At 41.6% G+C, this 8373-nt stretch overlaps 1 pseudogene; it reads left to right on the top strand.

The window, feature by feature from the left end:
* The first annotated feature begins 5069 nt into the window (after window positions 1-5069).
* On the top strand, window positions 5070-6020 carry LOC122126978 (annotated as a pseudogene).
* Window positions 6021-8373: the final 2353 nt, after the last annotated feature.

Here is an 8373-nt window from a genome sequence, read left to right as displayed (position 1 = left end):
ATATTCTTCTGGACCAGCTGGAGCAACGCATGGCCTGTGAGACCAAGAAAAAGAGTAAATAATCCTTGTTTAGATGCCTTAGAGCTTGTGAGTAGGGATAGATCCGGTCTCAAGGGATGGGCCTGCTTGGCCAAAAGCCCTTTGTACTACCCAGCTTGGCAAAATGTCCTTTTATGGATGTTCTATGCCGGGTAATGTCTGTTCCCTTTTTAAAAGAACTTGGACATAACCACTCATTAGAAATACCCTACCTTCTCATCAGTGTTCAGTCCAAACTCAAGTTCTACAGCTTCTCCTACTAAATCCTCATAGAAGTTTAGTCACACTTTAACTTCTAGAGTGAACTCTAAGACTCCTGTACCTGTTTTCATTCTTATGTTGTGTCACTGTAGAGAACTTCTTGCTGAACTCCAGATAAAGAACCCATCAGTGATGTCGCCTATGGTGACTGATGGAGATTGGAAGCCAACACTGGACTCCAGAAAGCATGTGAACATAGAGGCTTTTTTCAATGTGTAGAAAGGCCCAACTAGGTTTTGAGTCCTGTGGACATCCCACTGGTTCTGAATTCCACATGTTATGTAGGTGTACCTGCACATACCACCAAGGAAGAAGATGATCCAGAATGTCTTCCATTGATGTTCACAATTCACCTAGATCACATCCAAACCAGTAAAAAATGTTTTGGTCTTGGAGTGCAGGGTAAATATGTGCTAATGGAAAATGACCCCAGTCTATGTTCAGGAAAACCAATAAGTTAGGTCCAAAGTCTAGATTCAGTTGAGGAAAGGGAATCTGTTCTCACAGAATATCCAGACCAATCTGTCCTTCTGCTGGGGATCCAATTTCCAGTTGAGAAATAAGATCTGTCCCTCCCTAGACTCAGGAAGAAAATACTGCCTTTAATGAGGAAGTAGATCATTTTGAGGACACTGAGGCAGAATTTGTGTCTGAAGGCAACTTAGAAGACAATCCAGATTTAGAGATTGCTTCCTCCCTTATTTAGAAAATCTTTATATTTCTTTTTGGTCCTGATTGTTGTAAAATGATCATTCTAGTTATTTTTCTAACGTTATTAAAATGTCAATGTTTATGCTATGTTATACAATTCATGAGCCTTAAATGTGTTTTTTTTTCAACCTACAATGTAAAGCACCATGCACATGTGTTTTGTGTGTGGGAAAACAGAGTGACAGGGGGATGAACAAGAGAGCCTACTGGATATAAAGGGAATGGTTAAATGCACAGGGAGTTGCAAGGAAGCCAGGCCATGCCTGCATGTGGTGATAAGGTGGCTACAACAGATCTAGGACATACCAGATCAGATGACCTAGAAAGCTGTTCTGTCAATTGGGACATATGCTACAATACTTATACTGGTATGTGGGACTTTCTTCCAACAGTGAGTTCAAGTCTGTATACATATTCATTGTGCTTTGGGAAATATTGAAGAAAAAATTGGCTCCATTAACATAAAAATTCTACTTAGGGCTGAATATATTTGACAAAATACATAAGAAATATTGACACTGGAAAGTATAAGCCATCATCAATAGAAGAAAGAAGGCTTACATAGATGGACAAACAAAATCAGGAAGCAATTAAATCAGTTATATGGAAATACATGTTATATTCATTACATTTTATATAGTATATTATATGATATATAAGATCGAATATGATTTTTCATACTACAAGGGCTTTTAACTTTTTCAATTTTAAGTATTTTTTTCACATAATATTAGTGTAAAACATTATTGGGGAAAGCGGTAATATAACTTTGATTATAATTATATGAATACATATTTTTGTGTTTCTAGATATAACACTGATTATAAATAGATGAATAAATATAAACATATATTTGTATATCTGTCTATGAGGTGAATATAATGAAACAGGCTACACAATGTATAAAAAGGCGGTTATGAGGTAGTATATGAGACTCAGGCCTGTAATCCTAGTGATGTGGGAGGCTGAGTTCTGAGTTTTAGTTTCTCTTACTCCCATGCCATTAGATTTTCAGAGGAGACCTGGTCCCTCGAGTGTAGCCAAGCGACACGTATGCAGTTGGATCACACTCTGTGACCCCAGAGGAAAGTCAGTAGAAGTCAGGACAAGCCTCTTATGCTATGACAGTCTACTCAGTTCCTGTGCCAAGATGGACATCTGTAGAACATCAGATGGAAAGTTGGCATTCCCTCCCAAAATGTTTTTGACTATCCTGAATTAAACCTTATTTCCCTTCCCAAGCTGCAAACACATAGAAATATGTCAAGGGCTCAAGAGAGATGGACAAAGACTTACAAATACATAAAATTATATACTTTTGGGGGGTGCCCAGTTGTCAGCTTGAACTCTGGGCCTGAGTGCTATCCCTCAACTCTTCAGCTCAAGGCTAGTGCTCTACCACTTGAGCTACAGGGCCACTTCTAGCTTATTTTCTTTTTGCTTATGTGGTTCTGAGGAATCGAACCCAGAGCCTCATGATGCAAGCCAAGCACTCTACCACTGAGCCACCTTTCCAGCCCCCAAATTATATACTTTGTTTCAGTAATTCAATGACAAATCATGAAAGGCATATCTTGATTTTTCTTTTTTTAATGGAAATGGGAATATACACTGAGTGCATTAGGGAGTAGGTGATAGTTTGGATGCTGAGTTGTGGAATGCACTCCTGGGCATGGGAGACACTTGCCTTTGAGAACTTGTGTGGGGATGCGTCTCCGCACACAGCTTCACAAAACAATGCCCATAACTTGTATGGTGTCATAGCCATCTTTCCATAACAGCAAATAGGTGTCAGGCACTGATCTTTCTCTGAAGTGGACTCAGCAACACAGAAAGGCACAAAGAATGAGAGGGAATGACTGCTAGCCACCAGATATCAGCTTCAAGAGCTGTCCTGACCAGAATCTAGGATAAATTGAGCTGGTGAAGGCTGATCCCCATGCAAGGCTCCTGAGCACTAAGGACCAGGCACTATTATAGGTGTTGGAGAAACAAGTGAATGTGGCTCTCTCCTCATCAATTTCATGCTGAAAAGAAAACCAGAAATCATAATGATAATTTTTGTAAATCAGAGACATGACATTGGTAGTTTCGTGGCAACAATTTCACAGCGGGTATGTGAGGAGATATCCCTGAGGAGGAGATAGTTAACCTGAGAGCCATCATCCGTGCAATTAACTAGAAGCAGGTACTCCAGGCAGTAAGAGCAGCAATTACATCCCTCAGTGATGGGAAAGGACGTAACTTGCTTCAGAAAAGGAAAACATCACTGACGTGCTTGCTTGTGAAGTAAGAAAAAAAAGGTACAACGAAGAAAAAAAGATCAGACATGAAGATCAGAATAAATTATATAGATATTGGATGCTGCGAGTTACAAGGAGAAAAATTCTGATGTTATTCTAAATCTGACATGACCTACTGGACCAAAGTGCTCAAATAGTACCTAGACACATCTGATTCACCTATATACTTTTAAAATGTAATTCTAGCCAGGCTCTGGTGGCTCACAACTGGAATGTTAGCTACTCGGGAGGCTGATACCTGAGGATCAGGTTTGAAGCAAGCCCAAAGAGGAAATTTGGAAAGACTGATCTCCAATTAAACACCAAAATTATGGACATGAAGCTGTGTTCAACTGGTAGAGCACTAGCCTTGATAAAAAATTAAGGGGCAGCACCCAGGCTCTAGGTTCAAATCCCTGGACTTCACAAAACAAAGAAGTCAACAAATAAAATTTGGGGCTCAGTCGATCAGCACTTAGCATTCTACTTCAATGTATTTAGTATGAGCCTAGGAAGTTACATCCTTAGCAAATGCTCTCCCCTCATATTCTGCTTCATTACCAGTATTCAAATGCCTGGCATTACCAAAGTCTCCTCCCAGTTAGCATAGCAGTCTACCACTGGGAATTAATAGATATATTTTGATTAATCATAATCTATCCACACACATCAAATGAGTGGTAGCCACATTCCACTATTCTGAATGTTTTTGCTCCCCCCTTGAGTTAATAAGGCTTACCATTAAAAGCTATAGAATACTTATCAAATTAAGTCAACAATCATCATTCTTCGACCCAATCTTGTAACCTATGTTATGTGTGTTTTTTTTTGTTGTTGTTTTTTTGATGGGAGGAGAAGGGAAAAAACAAATGCTTAACTAGGGATACAGTTTGACCCATTTTAACAATGAGATCAAGACACTATGTTCAAAAACGTACTTTACAATTTATGCAAGGAGTGGGGAGGTGGGATGGAAAGGAGTAGTTGTGGAGGTGGAATTGTAGGGATGGTAGGGGAAAAACAAAGGAGGAAGTAACAATGCTTGAGAGGAAATGAACTCATTACCTACTTTATGTAACTGTAATTCTTTGTACATTATTTTTACAATAAAAAACGTATTAGAAAAGATGAAAAGACCCAGAAATAAAACTACATACTTACAATCATCTGATATTCGACAAAAGAGCGAAAGATGTAATGTGGATAAAACATAGCCTTGCTGGGTGCCTGTGGCTCATGCCTTTAATCTAGCTACTCAGAAGGCTGAGATCTGAGGATGGTTGTTGAAAGCCAGCAGGGCCAGGGAAGTCCATGAGACTCTTAGCTCCAATAAACCTCAAGAAAATGGGAAGTGGAACTGTGGTTCAAGTACTAGGCTGGAGATGAAATGCAAAGGGGTAGCTCCGAGACCCAGAGTTCAAGCCCCACGACCAACACACACACACACACACACACACACACACACACACACACACACAACACACACATCATAGCCTCTTCAATTATTGGTGTTGGGAAAACTGGACATCCACAGGCAGAAAAGTAGAAGTGGATCTCTGCTTGCACTAACATCAACTCAAAATAGATTAACTATATTAAAATCAGCCAAACTACTATAACACAGAAAAAGGGTGATATTAGAACTTATAGGTATTGAGGTGCGAGCTGGGCAGCTGCACGCCGAGCACCAGTAGTTGCGCTCCAGATCCTGCAATCTCACACTGCCTGCCTAGACCCAGTAAGCGCTTACTCCAGTTGGCCCCTGCGACAGGCGCCATGCATCGAGCGGCGCCCCACACTCTGGGCAGCTCTGCTCACCGCCCTGGCTCTGTTCCTCAGGCCGCCGGTGACGAGGGTCCCATCTTATGCTGAGAGCCCTGTGATGCCAACGCGCTGGCTCAGTGCAGGGGTGTGCCGATCTGGTGCCCGAGCCAGGCTATGGCTGCTGCCTGACATGTGCTCTGCGCAAGGGCCAGCCGTGCGGTGTCTACACCGAACGCTGCAGCTGCAGCTAGGGGCTCAACTGCCAGCTGCCACTGGGCAAGCCATGCCCACTGCAGGCGCTACTGGATGGCTGCGGGTTCTCCGCCAACGCCAGCATCCCGGCCAGCTGAGGCTTACCTGCTGCTGGTGCCCTCCGCCTCAGGAAATGCTAGTGAGTCGGAGAAGGACCGAGGCACAGGGAGCGTGGAGAGCCATGCCCTGCCCAGCACACATAGGGTGCCTGACTCCAAGTTCCATTCCATTCACGCAAAGCTGGACACCATCAAGAAAGGTCACGCGAAGGACAACCAGCGCTATAAAGTTGACTATGAGTCCCAGAGCATGGACACCCAGACCTTCTCCTCGGAGTCCAAACAGGAGACAGAATATGGTCCCTGCCTTAGAGAGATGGAAGACACCCTGAATCACCTGAAGTTCCTCAATGTGCTGAGTCCCAGGGGTGTGCACATCCCCAACTGGGACAAGAAAGGATTTTTATAAGAAGAAGCAGTGTAGCCACTCCAAAGGCAGAAAGCGGGACTTCTGCTGGTGCGTGGACAAGTATGGTCAGCCCCTCTCAGGCTTCAAGAGCAAGGGCACCGATGACGTGCACTGCCTCGGCATGCAGAGGCAGTAAACCCCACTGCATCAGTTAAATTGGAGCTCCAATACGCCTTACTTTGCACAAAAGACTGCCACGGACAGAACAGCACCTGCCTACAGCCTCAACTTATATTTCTTTTTGTGATGACTTGGTTTTGTGTGTGGTTTTTTTTTAAAGAAAACCAAAGTTTAGACAGAGATTTTTGAAATGTCTATTGTTCCTTTAAGTGGTAAACTTGAGCATCTTTCCACTTTTCAGTAGTCAGAAAAGAAAATTAATTTCTCTGTTGCTTTCTGTAAAAATAACTGATACTCCTGCCCAAAGCAGCGGATTTGATCCCCTTCTAGAATCCTCTCCACATCTGCCCATTGGAACAACTGACCTTCTGCCTCCCTCACTTCAGTGGCTATTGTAGAAGACACCTCTTTGCCCTCCGCCCTGCTCAGGCCTCATGGAGAACAGGAAAGTCAGAAACTCCAGTCACCTGGACAAGACATCTCTACCATACATGAGACCCCTGGCCCTTCTGGAACTATCTGATTCCAAGGCATGGACCCCTGGGCCACAAAGCTTCTTCATTATCTGCAAGTGACTTGATCTGCTTGGAAAATACTGGAGACATTGAGGTGGAATATAACTGACCAAGAAAGTTCTATAAAACTGACCAAAAAAGTTCTAGCACATTTTGGGAAACTTGTAAATGCAGATCTTTCTGACTTCCCTCCATTAGGCAGCTTTTCAAGGATGGAGCCCAGTGGAAGGCCCAGGGTGGCCTTGGCTGTGGTCCAGCAGGGCATGGAGGAGGCTGGGAGTATACCCCACACTTCACCAGTAATGGAGACAACAACAACAAAATGTTTTCTAATTTAACTCCTAGTTTGGGGTTGAGGATAATAAACTATTTAAAGGCAAAGGTTTATTTTCACCCCTCATCTTTATTCTTGACCTAACAAAACAATGGTGTTTAATGTTATCTAAACAGGAAAGATGAACAGCTTGTTGAGAAGCCTCATAGGGACACTGGGAGCACATAGAGAATAACTTGTGTTTGTTGAACTAGGAGTTCAACTTATACTTTACAATTCACACATATATGCAGAGAGAGTTATATGTTCTCAACAGTTAACATTGTATACAGCATAGCCCAACTATAATAGGATCCATACTAGATAATCCTAGATAGTGTTAGATACTGGAAGGTGTCACTATGGCCGTGACCAGGAGAGGACACTCAGTCCAGGCTGGGCTTTTCTCTCCCCAAGGCCAAACCCATGGCAGCGTTGGGTGTGTGGCGATTGTCCTGTTCTACACTGCAGAGAGCTCTCCTTAAGAACAAAAAAGGCCTCAAGACAGTCTGCCTACTTATTACGAGCTTTCCTTTATTTTTTTAATTTTTTGGGGGGGAAAGTATTTTTTGAAAAGTTTTGTCTTGAGATGTATTTATAAAAGTAAATAAAGTTTTTACCATTAAAATAATAATTAAAAAAAAGAACTTATAGGTACTGGCAGGAACTTCCTGAATAGAATCCCAGGGGCATAACAGATAGGAAAGAGACCCAACAAATGGGACTACATCAAAGGAAAAAAACCTACACAGGCTAGAGACATAGCCACTAAATTAAAAAGACAGCCAACAAATTGGGAAAAGATATTTACCTGCAATACATCAGACAAAGGGCTAATTTTCAATGTATACATGGATCTCAAGGAACAACCCCTCCGCAAACTAATAAACCAATCACCAAATGGGCAGAGGAGCTAAGGAGAGACTTCTCATAAGAAGAGGTAAGAATAGCAAAGAAACATATCAGGAAAGGTTCATCATCCCTGGCCATAAAGAAAATATAAATCAAAGTAATCCTGAGATACCATCTTATCCAAATATCTTGAATTAGACAACAAATGTTGGTGGGGAAGTGGAGAAATTAGAAAATGGCAAGGACATTTGTACAACCATGTTCCTTGGTGCTCAATTCACAGTGACAAGAAATGTACACAACCCAGATGCCCCACAATAAATGAATGGAACCAATAATTATGCCATCTATATACAATGAAATTTTACAGAGCCATTAGAAAGGATAAAATAATGTCATTTGCAGGGAAATGGAGACACTAGAATAAATCATGTTAAGAAAGTTAAGAGAACATCAAATTGACAAATGGTACCTGTTCCCTTGATATGTGGAAGAAAGGTTTAAAACACAATGGGATATGACATACTGTACAGGACTCTAGGCATCATTTACAGTAAGAACAGAAGAGGAAGCATTTGGAGAAAATCACAAAGTTGTAATACCCAAGCACCTTTTCTATATAATACTATATATATATATATATATATATATATATATATATAGAGAGAGAGAGAGAGAGAGAGAGAGAGAGAGAGAGAGAAGGAATTGAATTGCAATGATAAGGAAACAAAGGAACTTTTCTTAATTTGTCTTTTCATTTTCTGATGAATCTGTATTCTTCACCTAATATACAGGG

Source organism: Dipodomys spectabilis, unplaced genomic scaffold (genome assembly GCF_019054845.1).
Source record: "Dipodomys spectabilis isolate Male_0828 unplaced genomic scaffold, ASM1905484v1 ptg000295l, whole genome shotgun sequence".
Taxonomy (NCBI): Eukaryota; Metazoa; Chordata; class Mammalia; order Rodentia; family Heteromyidae; genus Dipodomys; species Dipodomys spectabilis.
This window is presented reverse-complemented; position numbering and strand designations above follow the sequence as displayed.